At 43.0% G+C, this 14,637-nt stretch overlaps 1 long non-coding RNA gene across 1 annotated transcript in view; it reads right to left on the bottom strand.

Annotated features, from left to right (window-relative positions):
* Positions 1-1,413: 1,413 nt before the first annotated feature.
* Positions 1,414-14,637, bottom strand: part of LOC138980907 (uncharacterized) — a 14,798-nt gene continuing 1,574 nt past the window's right edge. The window contains exons 2-7 of the long non-coding RNA XR_011460488.1: positions 14,175-14,242; positions 12,903-13,010; positions 4,168-4,275; positions 3,325-3,432; positions 2,732-2,839; positions 1,414-1,981 (exon numbers count right to left, since the gene is read on the bottom strand). This is a non-coding gene — a long non-coding RNA (uncharacterized lncRNA). The remainder of the gene's footprint in view (positions 1,982-2,731; positions 2,840-3,324; positions 3,433-4,167; positions 4,276-12,902; positions 13,011-14,174; positions 14,243-14,637) is intronic.

Raw genomic sequence — 14,637 nt, 5'->3', positions numbered from 1 at the left:
TGGCGATATGCATAAACCGTCGTCTGCGACGACCCTTGCGTGACCCTGCTTCCGGACTTTTCTTTTTACATTTAGTCAAGTTTTCTCAAAAAACAAACAACTTTTGACACATTTTGCGAACCATACCGTGACTAAGGGAAGTAACCTCCTTTAAACCCAACTAAATCTTTAAAAAAAATATATATCTAAACGGCTTATCTGTGTCTGTCTGTCTGTCGGTCGGTCACTTCGCGATGCACGGCCAAAGTTCTCGATGGATCTGCTTCAAATTTGGTGGGCATATTCTGGTAGACCCAAAACACAATCTGGTCGATAAAAATGTTCAACACGTGCTCTCAAGCGCGCAGCGCTGAACCGATTTTGGTTTTTCTGTACCTCCATTCCCAGTAACTCTTCCTTATCATCTGTGTGTGTGTGTGTGTGTGTGTGTGTGTGTGTGTGTGTGTGTGTGTGCGTGTGTGTGTGTGTGTGTGTTTTTGCGTGCGCATGTATGAGTGTGCGTGTGTGTGTGTCCGTGCGTGCGAACGTGTGTGTGTGTGTGTGTGTGCATGCGTGCCCATGTGTGTGTGTGATTGTGTGTGTGTTTGGTGGGGGAGGGGAGGTTAGATGTGTTTACAAGTATATGGTGTCTGTAAGTCTTTCTGCACGTGTGTATCTGTATTCGTGTGCTTTTTAAATGGAGCATCCGCAGCACTGAAACTGCCCATATCATTTCTAAAGGTAAAGTTTAACATAGCTTTCAAATCCACAATTCTCTTCTTAACAGCTTTTAAGAATACCTGTGTTATCTAAGCTGATACCCCGTTCATTATTATTTTTTTTTAGTTGATCAATGACAGAACGTATACGTATGCCAGAATTCAGACCGTCCATGTTATTTATGAAAGCTTGTTTTGTACTCGTGATTTGTTGCTAACTGTCTTGAAGGGGAAAAACTCTCCCGCAGCCAACGAAATCCCCGACTTTCAGTGTCTTACCTGTTGTCTCCCTTGGTGCCATGAGGTAGCTGACCAGTGCTGGCAACAGCTGCTTGTGTTTGTAACTGAGGCTTGTCTAAAAGTAATGAAGCCTGTCTAAAAAAAATGAAGCCTGTGCGTACGTGCGTGCGTGTGTGTGTATGTGTGTGTGTGTGTTTATGTGTGTGCATGTGTGTGTGCGAGCGAGCGTTTCTCTCTCTCTCTTCCTCTCTCTATATACATTTCTTTCTCGTTCTCACACACACACACACACACACACACACACACACACACACACACACGCACTGGGCACGCACACACACACACACACACACACACACACACACACACACACACACACACACACACACACACACACACACACACAAACACGGATACATCGCACGAGAACATACACAGATACATCGCAAAATTAACAAACGCTTTGAAATGCTGTAGATCGCATTTTAATTCAAATGTTTGTCTGCCAGAACCCAACCTAAAATCTTCAAAACGGTGACACACTATGCAAAATCTAGAATTAAACATAAAAAAATACTTTTCCGTTAAAACCTTGACTCGAACACTGAGATATAGGCTGTTTGCAATTGTTGTCTCACTAAAAGAGAGAGAGAGAGAGAGAGAGAGAGAGAGAGAGAGAGAGAGAGAGAGAGAGGGAGAGAGAGAGAGAGAGACAGAGACAGAGACAGAGACAGAGAGACAGAGAGAGACAGAGAGAGACAGAGAGAGAGAGACAGAGAGAAAGTTTATGCTGATACTACATTTTGTATTTTATCAATGCATAGCATCTCCGTTTCATTACGTGCACGGAAATACCTTTCTAAAAAAAAACCCACTGACGAACAGAATGATCCCATCCGTCACGTGCTCTACGGCGAAGCCTCCTATGCGCCATTGGCGGACGGCTCAGAATTTCCGAAGATGCCACGGCTGCAGCGACGGTTCTGACAACTACGACTGCAACACTGATTATCTCTGCGACAGGTGTCTCCGTTCTGGCTGCACTGTGAACAGAAAGGTTGATTCATGGCGCGATCTGACGGGGGGGGGGGGGGGGGGGGGAGGTTTTTTTTTATATGGGTTATGGCCCCCCGAGAAATGTACCTCGTTTTGTCAAGGCGAAGAGCAATATGCTAAATTTCAACAGCATTTTGGCTGTATATCATTTGCAAAAAAACGTGAATTAATTTGTAAGTATAGTTATATAGTATTGGTAGGCCAATCGAGTTGAGCTTTGTTTACACTGAGAACAAAAACATGTTTACAGTTAGTGATGTATGGCTCTTTCGTCCTTGCGTGGCAACAGGAACGTTCCATTTTCTGGAAAACAAACTTACCCTCATCGCCAGGAACAAGAATGGTAGGTAATTGGAAGGTTTATTACTGACAAAACATTTAAATTATTTTGTTTATTACTAGCAAAACATTTAAATTATTTTGTCAATGATAAACGTTCCGATTATCTACCGTTCTTGTTTTTTTTTATTCTGAATTTTGGAACGACTGGCAGTCGATCTTTATTTGAATTTATTCCAAATTTATTCCACCCAGCTGGAAATGGGTACCTGACCCTATTCAGGGCCGGGGAAGGCATAGGCAGCGAGGGAGAGGAGATGGGCACCGCCCTCATAAAAAGCTGGCCCCCAGAAAAGTGGAGATCTCTAACATCTCTCTCCCCTACGACCAGATGGTTATGGGAATACCTTTACCTTTACCTTTACCTCGCCAATAACGAAAAGACTTTGTAAACTCACATTTCCCTGGGACGAAGAACATGTTCGCGATATTTGGTTGCATGTACTTCCAGTGCAGCAGCGGCTTAGAAGACTGTTAGGTGTACAGCGTTGTCCTTCCCTCAGGCACTGCAATACACGACATCGTGTTTACATTGAGAACAAAACAAATTTACAGTCAGTTACTGATTTATGGCTCTTTCCTCCTTGCGTAGAAACATGAACGTACCATTATCTGGAAACCAAACTAACCCTCATCGCCAAATGGCAAGATCACAAGATGTGGGGGGTAAAACCATCTCATTCTCAGTACGAATTCAGACACAGACACAGACTGGGTTGTGCCACGCTCTTGTCGAAGTCTTCCTTCAATTTAACCAAAAAATCAAAACACTAGAATTGTAGGTATTTGGAAGGTTTATTATTGACAAAACAAAACGTTTCAACTATTTTGTCAATAATAAACGTTCCAATTACCGCCCTACCATTCTTATTTTTGAAATGTCTGAGTTTTGGAACGCATGGCAGTCTATCTGTATTTAGATTGTTTCCAACTGTAACCCCTTTTCTTCTCGCACGTCCTCGCCCATAACGAAAAGAATTTGTAAACTCACGTTTCCCTGGGACGAAGAACATGTTCGCGATAGTTGGTTGCATGTACTTCCAGTGCAGCAGCGGCTTAGGAGACTGTTAGGTGTACAGCGTTGTCCTTCCCTCAGGCACTGCAATACACGACATCGAGTGTGGAAGTGAACCGTTTGGTCGTTACAAATGTGATTGGGGAGGGGGGGGGGGGAATGGGGGGGAGTTTTTGTTATGGGTTCCGGGCCCCCCTTCTCCTGTCCCGAAAAATGTACCTTGTTTTGTCAAGCAGAAAATCATGTACCCTCTTTCAAATGCTAAATTTCAACAGCATTGTTGCTGTATTTCAATTGCAAAAACTTGTATTAATTTGCAAGTATATTTATGTATGGTAGGCCAATTGAGTTGATTTGCAAACACCACAGTCATGCAGTTTCTTGCTCTGATACTGCTATGGGCCTGGCTGCGGGGAAGGGGGGGAGAGACAGTTGGACTGAAAGGTTTTATAGTGTGTATTTCATTGAAGAAGAAATATCAATGAAGAAGGATGCTCCAAAAAAACACACACAAAAAACAAAGTGAGAGAGGCAAAAAAGAAGGGTTGAAGCAGCCTGCTCTCAACTGAGGTAAAATAAAAAAAATAAAAATTGGCGCTCTGCGTTTGAGTATTTTCTACCCTTTCACATGTAGTAGATAAGGCAATGACTGAACGTTCTACCCCTATAAACAATTACTGGTCTCTAAGACGCCTATTGGCCCATTTTCTAACGGTTTTATTTTTTCGGAGAGCTCATCATATACTGTGCTAACAGTGAAGTGCTGCCAGGAATCCGGTAGATTTCACAGCCCATGACGAAAAGAATTTGTAAACTCACGTTTCCCTGGGACGAAGAACATGTTCGCGATATTTGGTTGCATGTACTTCCAGTGCAGCAGCGGCTTAGGAGACTGTTAGGTGTACAGCGTTGTCCTTCCCTCAGGCACTGCAATACAGGACCTCGTTTATGAAACTGCACGGGAGATCGGCGCACCAGAGTAACTGGTAATAGGCGTAATGATATATATTATAATGAGCAAAAATACACGAACTGGAGACTTTCATTCTCAAACTGATTTGTACTCGTCACAAAGTTAAAAAAAACAAAGGATTACTGTACTCACCAATACAAAGACGACACAAGATGATTACGAATTTTCGCTTCTGGAAGCTTCATCAGGACAAGAACACAAAAGACCCCTCCATTTTCTTTCAAACCCTGTTCGTTCCGTGTTGCGTCTGCTTTTTGTTGTCTTTTGTGTTCTTTTCCTGATGAAGCTTCCAGAAGCGAAAATTCGTAATCGTCTTGTGTCGTCTTTGTATTGGTGAGTACAGTACTCCTTTGTTCTTTAACTTTGTTCATCTTACCACAGTCACTTCGTTGTTTAGATTTTTTTGTACTCGTCACAGTGAACACACACACACACTCACACACTCACACACACACACACACACACACACAAACACTCACACACACATACACAAACGCACGCACGCACACACACACACACACACACACACACACACACACACACACACACACACACACACACACACACATACACATGGTTGATTGGTTGCATGTACTTCCAATGTAGCACCGGCGAAGGAGATCGTTAGGTTTACGGCTTTGACCTACCAGACACTGACAAAACAGTACATCGTGTTTTCATCGTGCGTTCATGGGTTGAAACTCCCACGTACACTCGTGTTTTTTTGCACGAGCGGGGCACCAGTTCAGCAGGTAAAAAGTATAATGATAAGTAACGATTAAACACTGGATTGTCCTTCTTTGAGCAAGTGACGTCAGATGCCGACTTTTAAAACTTGTATTTAGACGTACGACTACAAAAATAGTGCATGCTTGCGTGCGTTCAATCGTTAAAAATAAAAGGAATTATATCGACATTAGCTCGATATATTCATGTTGTTGTTGTTTTTTGACAAAAAGATGACATTTTATACATATCTCGACAGTCATTGATCACCTCGGCCGCAAGCGCGATCTCGGAGAAGAATGGGTATCTTGATCTCTGTAAACTGTACACATTTTTTAATTTAATTTCATAAGCATATTTGAATCAACTCGCGACTTACTCTCAAAATTTGATCAGAACGCAAAGTTAAAAGTCGTTTGTTTATAATTTATTTATGTCTGCTTGTTTTTGTCTCATGCGCCCGGATACTGGTTCCGCCTGACTCCCGTAACAAGGAAAGATAGAATGCTTTTTATCCTACATACGTGAGAAAGACACTCGTGAGATAGTAATCATTCAAATCACACGTGTGTATATCATGTAAATGAGGTTATGTCAAGTAAGTCTGGCAGGGACCTGTTTTTCCACTGCTTATGATGCCAAAGTCACCGAGACAAACGTCGCTATAGAAGAAAACAATTGCGCTCGCTAATTACTCTCGATGAACTTTTAGAACTAACACGTCACGCCACACTTTCAGAGTGACGTTTCTTTGCTTTGACGTAATAGATTGCACGAGGCTTTAGAAGAGATCGAGGTTCCAAAACAAGCGTCTTCAATTTAGCTGCCTCGACTGCAGGACATTTTCAGTCAAATACACGTAAGTACAGTATGTAGGATTAACAGAATACTACATGGCTTGCTGTGTCGTACCAGATTTACACTCGTTGCTTTTTCAAGTAGTGAACACCTCGCTTTCGCTCGCAGTTCAATATCTAAAAAAAAAAAAATCGCGTAAATCTGGTTCGACACAACAAGACATGTAGTATTCTCTATATGTCCAACAGGATGAATAGTTTGCCTCTTAGGGACAATAAGATATGGGTTATAAGATTCGAGTTTTACGTCCTCACGGCTTTTGACGAGTCTATGCGTGTTTAGGTGGTATCAGCCATCTGCACTTATAGCAGAATGACCGAGATCTTTTCCGTGCCATTGTGGTGACACGGGGCTGGGACATGGCTTCCGTCTCTGGGTCTGCACATAAAGTTTACCCGTGTCCGTCCCGGCCCGAATTCGAACCTGCGATCTTCCGATCACAAGTCCAGTGCTCTACCAACTGAGCTACCCGTCTACTGTTCTTGTCTATATATGCAGCCTACGGTTGATGATTCTTCTGTCCCACGGACTTGGTCCATTAGGGAATAGCCCTGTTGATATGCTAATACGTAGCCTAGTGCGTTTATTTCCCTTTATCCTTAAATCTTGTCACCAGCTATCTGCCCCACAGGACGAAACCGTATCTAAACTCTGGAGAGAAAAAATATTGCGACATTTCTCCTACCCCAAATAAAAAAGGCTCTTGCCCCAACTAACAATTCCTGTTCGTGTCATGTCATTCAAACTGTCTATGCCAATAGATTAAGGCAGTTAACTCGGCTGTCTAGCACACTTTCCGTATCAAAGAGTTATGTCCCAGGGGTCACGTGACCGCCGCTGACATGATGAACGAATCCCCAAAAATCGACCGACAAAACTTTACTCCTTCCCCCCCCCCCCACCCCCCCCCCCCCCCCCGCCTACAATAACATGGAATTAAATTAACTTGGCCAAAACAATATTGCGACAAATTTCGCACCCAAATTAGAGGGCCCCAAAGGGGGGGTATCATCACGATCACGGGAAGGGAAATTTTAGCTTTCACGATCACAGTTACCTTGATTTTTGTTTTCACGATCACAAACACCTTGACGAATAGAGGATCATAGAGTGATACAGCTGTGAAAAATGTACGTTGAAAATAAAATGCTTTGCAATAATGCCCATCACGATCACGAAAACAAATGACGATCACGATCACGAGACTTGATTTTTTTGTCATCACGGATCACGGGCAAAGTCCCATCACGATCACAGAAATGGAAATTTCGGCAATCACGGTCACAGAAAGGTCAAAAAACGCCAATCACGATCACGATTTCAAACCCTTTGGGGCCCTCAAATTAAAAGAGAATAATTCTCGTGTCATTTCATTCAAACAGCTGTAGCCAAGTGGCGATTACATGTACTGTTGTCCCTCTCTTTTACTCCCTGTCTATTATCTTCCCCTGACCCAAGTTGTGTCTCCAGCTAGGATTATTGTGTGTTTACTATCGTAGGGTAGACTCTTGACCGGATTCCTTTAACCTCTTATCTCAGATTTAGGTGGTCGTTATGTAACGTGCCGCCAGGCTGTCTGGGTATCGCTGGACGGCGGTTTGTCAAGTGGGTGTCATTTCTTTTCAAACAACGAAAACAGGGTACAATCATTGAAGATGCCAGGTCATGGCTTGGAGGTTTTAGTCTCTTACCCCTCTCCCCCTTCTTTGTAACTGGTTGTAATATAATGAGCCTTATCCGGTGTGCGTAATATTTCCGGTGTGTGACACCTCTGTAACGATTTCTGCCTCTTTAACGATCCCTTTCATTGGGCAGGCATTTTAAGTAGAACACCCCCCGTTGGCTTACACTAGGTAGCCTCCCTATTGGCTATTGGGAATCGGACGGTGACCAGCCTTTAAAAGACTGAGCATTTAGACTAGAGGAGAGAACGGGATTTGTAATACTGAGCTGTGTGCTGCTCATATGTGTCGGTCGACGTGTGGTTGTAACTGAATTTCGAAACCTGTGCGCTTGTGTTTACGTTTCACTGAGTGTGCTCACTGAGGAGAATCTGTAAGTAACTAAATGCTTTATTCATTCCTTATGCTGTATTCTTTCCTTATGCTCTATTCTTATGTTTCATTTGATGCTATGATGTTTGCATATATGTACATTTTGATGCCATTTTGATCTAGCGGAGAGATGTGTTTTCTAGATCAGTTTCTAATCGCTTTCATGATTTGACGCTGAAATTGAGCGTTGATAACTTCTAATATTTGATGACCAGTTGTTCTAAAGCTGTTTTAGAGTCTTGTAAATTAAAGACTCGTAAGAATCAAGTAAGGCAGACTCGTTCTCATTTTCCCGCCAGTTCAATGGGCTTTGTTTGGGGAAAACACATATACACATTTTGTACTAGCATTCCACTGGGCTAAATAATGTCTAGCACATAAAACTCGCGCGTGTATCGTAACCCATGTGTATCGTTGCCATTTTTCCCCATTTTATCACATATTATTTCTGGAGATCAGTAAAGTCTGAGTAGTAGTCGGTTAAAAGCCCAAAGTTAAGCCCTCAGTGCCATTGGCCCGTGAAGCTACCTATTTACGATTTAGGCGCAGAAACCCCTACAATTGATGAAAAGGAATTATGGTTGACACATATTTTGGGTAATGAACTCGTATCATGAGTTATCTTTCTTATTCTTGTCGTTATTATTCAACTCGATGAAGATGTGTCTTCATGGCGATGAACATACTTAACAATAACAATTATTTTGCAGTTGCGGTTCATGCAGTTGATTAATTTATGTAGAGCCTTTTCCTATGCAAGGCTTAGGCCTAAGGGAAGATGTTGGTTACTTCCCTTGACATTAGCTGTTGTGGAGTTGTTTAACTCACTGTGGATTCTCTTTCAGAGAATGCTGTGTCTGCAGGATTTTGGCTGTATTGTTACTTGTCTATATTTGTCATGATTATTTTGACAAATGATACAGTCATACATTCATAGGTTTATTGTGGAATGTATGTATGGTTAGGATGCATTGGTATGAATGGTGCGTTTTACTTGTTATGCCATGTACTTATATTATGTTTTCTTTTCTTTTCATGTATCATCAGACACTGCTTTCTGGTGTTAACTTTCTGGTGTTAACTTTCTGGTGTTAACTTTCTGGTGTTAACTTTCTGGTGTTTGCTTCTGGTGTACGTTAATTAAAAGTCACGTTATCGCAACCTCTGTCTTGGCGTCTCATTTATGCTTCCTGGCCTATTCCCCCCTTCCACTCCACCCTATCACATCTGGCGCTTGCGGAGCAGGATTCAGGAAGTAGAGACGCCGTAGTTAACACCAGAAAGCAGGGGTAGCAGTGTAGGAGGTACTCGGCGTAGCCAAGATGGCGGTCGACGTGGCTCCACGACCCCATTGGCAGGTGTTTCCCCCTCCCAGGCTTCCTGTCTTCACAAGCGGTGATGATGGCTGTCACCTGGACCATTTCACCACCGAGGCACGTCGCGTCATTTCCCACTTCAACATGGCGGCACTTGGAGGGGAGGGAGCAGAGTGGTTGATCCAGTCCCTCGCTGGGGCTGCCAGGAAGGAGGTTAACCTGCACCCCCCTCAGGCAACTGCCACGGCTGACCTTGTCTTGACCATCCTGCAGGACACGTTTGGGGACCACGCCAGCATTTCTTCACAGCTTTCATCGTTCTACAACATCTGCCAGAGTCAAGAGGAGGGCATTCTCTCATATGCCCACAGGTTGCAGGCTCTGCGGGACAAGATGAATGGTGGTGTTGCCGGTACAGTTACCGATGCTGCACTTCGTGATCGATTCATGCACGGACTGTTCTTGCCTGCAATGAGACGGGACCTCATGCGCTTTGCGAGAGGGCGTGAGGCTGTCCCTTTTGCGGCAGTCCGTGCAGAAGCTCTCAGGTGGATGAGGGAAGATTTCGAGGTGGTGACGAAGCAACAACAACAAGCAACAGAGAGCAGCACTGAGGTACGCAGCCTGCAATTACAAGTCAGCGAACTCGCCATCAAGTCAGCAGAGCTTCGAGCTGCCTTGCACCAACGCCCGCCGGCTGCCTCTCGTCAACAGCAACCGTCCGCGAAGCCACGTTGTTGGCTTTGCAACCGCCACGGGCATCTACAGAGCAGGTGCCCTACCAAGCGTCATGGGAGTCAACAACCGCTGTCATGGAGACAGCCCAGTGAGCTACGTGTGGACCAGCAGTCAACATCCATCAAGCAACCGCCCCGCGAGCAGAGCAGTCAGACAGAGGAGGTTGTGACTGCTCAGGAACAGCTGACGTCGAAGCACGAGGCCTCCATTGACAGCTTAGAGACCCGACTGAAGAAGGAACTGGAGGCCAAGCAACAGTTACAGGATGAACGCTTCCAGAAGGATTTAGAAATACGCCAACTTAGAGAGCGGTTAGTCTTCAAGTGTGAAGAGGTGTCAATTGAGCGGAAAGCAGCAGGACACATTCGCAAAGACCTAGAAGCGTTGTTGCAACAGCAGCTCACAGAGAAAGAGCATCGGCTTGCGACAGCCCCAGCCCCCGTAGAGCCTCACGACGCTGACCCGATAACATTGTGGGATTCTGTGCTCAATTTGTCCTGCCCCTTAAGTCCCAGCTAAACCACCCCCTCGTGAACAGTCAGGAAAACAATGTGCTGCTGTCATGTGGGCAATGTGTCATTTGTGAGACTTTTCGTGTTCTGCTAAGAGACTGTGTACACTATGATTATTGATTGACTGTTGTATTGTGTCTTGTATGAATGGGTTGGGTGACTGTGCGTGTCATCCGTTACTGTTTCTGATTTTATTTGTTGTTTCACTTGGGTGAACTTGTGTTTGATTTATAGATGTCATTTTCAGCTATTCCCGAGGCGCTGTACCTGCGAGGACGCAGTTGGTATAGAGCTGGGGGGGATGTAGCCAAGTGGCGATTACATGTACTGTTGTCCCTCTCTTTTACTCCCTGTCTATTATCTTCCCCTGACCCAAGTTGTGTCTCCAGCTAGGATTATTGTGTGTTTACTATCGTAGGGTAGACTCTTGACCGGATTCCTTTAACCTCTTATCTCAGATTTAGGTGGTCGTTATGTAACGTGCCGCCAGGCTGTCTGGGTATCGCTGGACGGCGGTTTGTCAAGTGGGTGTCATTTCTTTTCAAACAACGAAAACAGGGTACAATCATTGAAGATGCCAGGTCATGGCTTGGAGGTTTTAGTCTCTTACCCCTCTCCCCCTTCTTTGTAACTGGTTGTAATATAATGAGCCTTATCCGGTGTGCGTAATATTTCCGGTGTGTGACACCTCTGTAACGATTTCTGCCTCTTTAACGATCCCTTTCATTGGGCAGGCATTTTAAGTAGAACGCCCCCCGTTGGCTTACACTAGGTAGCCTCCCTATTGGCTATTGGGAATCGGACGGTGACCAGCCTTTAAAAGGGAAAGCATTAGACTAGAGGAGAGAACGCGATTTGTAATACTGAGCTGTGTGCTGCTCATATGTGTCGGTCGACGTGTGGTTGTAACTGAATTCCGAAACCTGTGCGCTTGTGTTTACGTTTCACTGAGTGTGCTCACTGAGGAGAATCTGTAAGTAACTAAATGCTTTATTCATTCCTTATGCTGTATTCTTTCCTTATGCTCTATTCTTATGTTTCATTTGATGCTATGATGTTTGCATATATGTACATTTTGATGCCATTTTGATCTAGCGGAGAGATGTGTTTTCTAGATCAGTTTCTAATCGCTTTCATGATTTGACGCTGAAATTGAGCGTTGATAACTTCTAATATTTGATGACCAGTTGTTCTAAAGCTGTTTTAGAGTCTTGTAAATTAAAGACTCGTAAGAATCAAGTAAGGCAGACTCGTTCTCATTTTCCCGCCAGTTCAATGGGCTTTGTTTGGGGAAAACACATATACACATTTTGTACTAGCATTCCACTGGGCTAAATAATGTCTAGCACATAAAACTCGCGCGTGTATCGTAACCCATGTGTATCGTTGCCATTTTTCCCCATTTTATCACATATTATTTCTGGAGATCAGTAAAGTCTGAGTAGTAGTCGGTTAAAAGCCCAAAGTTAAGCCCTCAGTGCCATTGGCCCGTGAAGCTACCTATTTACGATTTAGGCGCAGAAACCCCTACAATTGATGAAAAGGAATTATGGTTGACACATATTTTGGGTAATGAACTCGTATCATGAGTTATCTTTCTTATTCTTGTCGTTATTATTCAACTCGATGAAGATGTGTCTTCATGGCGATGAACATACTTAACAATAACAATTATTTTGCAGTTGCGGTTCATGCAGTTGATTAATTTATGTAGAGCCTTTTCCTATGCAAGGCTTAGGCCTAAGGGAAGATGTTGGTTACTTCCCTTGACATTAGCTGTTGTGGAGTTGTTTAACTCACTGTGGATTCTCTTTCAGAGAATGCTGTGTCTGCAGGATTTTGGCTGTATTGTTACTTGTCTATATTTGTCATGATTATTTTGACAAATGATACAGTCATACATTCATAGGTTTATTGTGGAATGTATGTATGGTTAGGATGCATTGGTATGAATGGTGCGTTTTACTTGTTATGCCATGTACTTATATTATGTTTTCTTTTCTTTTCATGTATCATCAGACACTGCTTTCTGGTGTTAACTTTCTGGTGTTAACTTTCTGGTGTTAACTTTCTGGTGTTAACTTTCTGGTGTTTGCTTCTGGTATACGTTAAGTAAAAGTCACGTTATCGCAACCTCTGTCTTGGCGTCTCTTTTATGCTTCCTGGCCTATTCCCCCCCCCCCTTCCACTCCACCCGATCACACAGCTTATGCCGGTTAAGGCCGTTCGCTAGAATTTCTGGATCACCTTTCGGATTCAAGATTTCTATTGCAGTGAAAACGTTACCGCCGCCGCTCAAAAAAGGGAACCCTCAAAATTGACCAAACACAAAAGGAAAAAAAGTTTAGTATAAAATACAATGAAATGAAACACTTACCGTACCGACGTCAGAAACACATTTCCGCTGAGACCGGTCACACGTTCCCGCGCAGCATCGTCTGGATATATCATTGGGGGTACACCGTCTACCAGTTTGAATGCATTGCTGGACGTAGACAAAAGCGTTCGGATAAAATAAGACACTGGAGTTCTGCGAAAATCTTTGCACTCACTCACTAAAAAAATAATAAATAAATCAATAAAGAGAAAAAGAAAAACAAAAGTAAGAAAGAAAGAAAGAAAGAAAGAAAGAAAGAAAGAAAAAAGAAAGGAAGGAAGGAAGGAAGGAAGGAAGGAAGGAAGGAAGGAAGGAAGGAAGAAAGGAAGGAAGGAAGGAAGGAGATTGATAAAAAAAATATTTGTAAGATATAAATTATTTTTATTTGCTTTGATTCCAACGTCTGTGATGTATTTGTATCTATACATTTAGTAAATCATATTTGTGACCCCCCACCACGAAATGAGTCGCATGTCACCTCGCGCGGTTGTGCGCTAGGCTTAATGTAAGTCCGGGGAGTGTCTGGTAACAGTGTGAGGGTCACCTTAGTCACAGGCTTATAACTCAAACAGTTTTCGCTCTTTTCTAAAACGGTTTTCACCACTGGATAGAGCATAAAAAACTCTTTAGAAAAATGTAAAACTATGAAAATCATGCAAAGGTGACATGCGACTCATTCCGTGGTGGAGGGTCACAATTTTATTAATATATTTGTAAGAAACACCTGTAGTACACAAACCTCTCAAACTATGCACATTGTATTCACATGTGGAGTCTAACTTTGGAAAGTTCTTGTTGGCTATATCTATGTAAGACTGTTTGCTTGATCCCAACATCTGTGACAGTTTGTTTTTTTGTAAGTTCTGCAAAAATGTATTTATTTATTTTATTTATTATGAGAGCTTATATAGCGCGAACCACAATTTACTGTGCTCTCCGCGCTTTACATCATACTTTCTGCCGTGTGAGATGAAATGTTTTACACACTATATCACGCATTCACATCGGCCAGTAAATCTCAAGCCATTACGGCGAATATTTAGTTTTCACGGCCTATTATTCCAAGTCACACGGGTATTTTGGTGGACTTTTAAAAAATTTTATTTGATCTATGCCTATACATTTTTGCCAGGAAAGACCCGGGCCCCTTTTGTCAATCGTGGGATCTTTAATTTGCACACCCCAATGTAGTGTACACGAAGGGACCTCGTTTTTTTGTCTCATCCGAAAGACTAGCACTGGGCTGGGAGTAATGAGTAAATGCATACAAACCTGCGCCAAGATGGCAGGAAGACACAGCACTAGAACAAGAATATAGTTTTGCATGATTGGATGTATAGCTGAAATAAAAAGAAATGTTTCAGTAAGTAGACAACAATCCATGCAATTATTATGTATTATTCCCCCCTCTGCTTCTTTACCTCTGTAAACTTGTAGAGCTAGTTATTGTTCGATAAACACCCAGCAACCAAACAAATAACGACCCAGCAACAGTCTGAATCCTCGATAGCGCAATGGGTTGAGAAGCTGTTCTGCGTCGGTACTACTTTTGCGACTGAAAAGTTCCGAACGCTCTAATGTACGAAGTATACATCTCTGGAGCAAACAATACAAACATACCGCATTTAAATTAACAACTACATGCTTGAACACATGAATCTCCATAATCAAATCCATGAGTTTGGTTGTTTTCTGAATCTAGGTCTGCTGTGCACACACCGTTCATCACAAGCAA

The sequence above is a fragment of the Littorina saxatilis genome, linkage group LG11, assembly GCF_037325665.1.
Source record: "Littorina saxatilis isolate snail1 linkage group LG11, US_GU_Lsax_2.0, whole genome shotgun sequence".
Lineage (NCBI taxonomy): Eukaryota > Metazoa > Mollusca > Gastropoda > Littorinimorpha > Littorinidae > Littorina > Littorina saxatilis.
The sequence above is the reverse complement of the archived record's forward strand: the minus strand, read 5'-3'. Positions and strand labels throughout refer to the sequence as shown.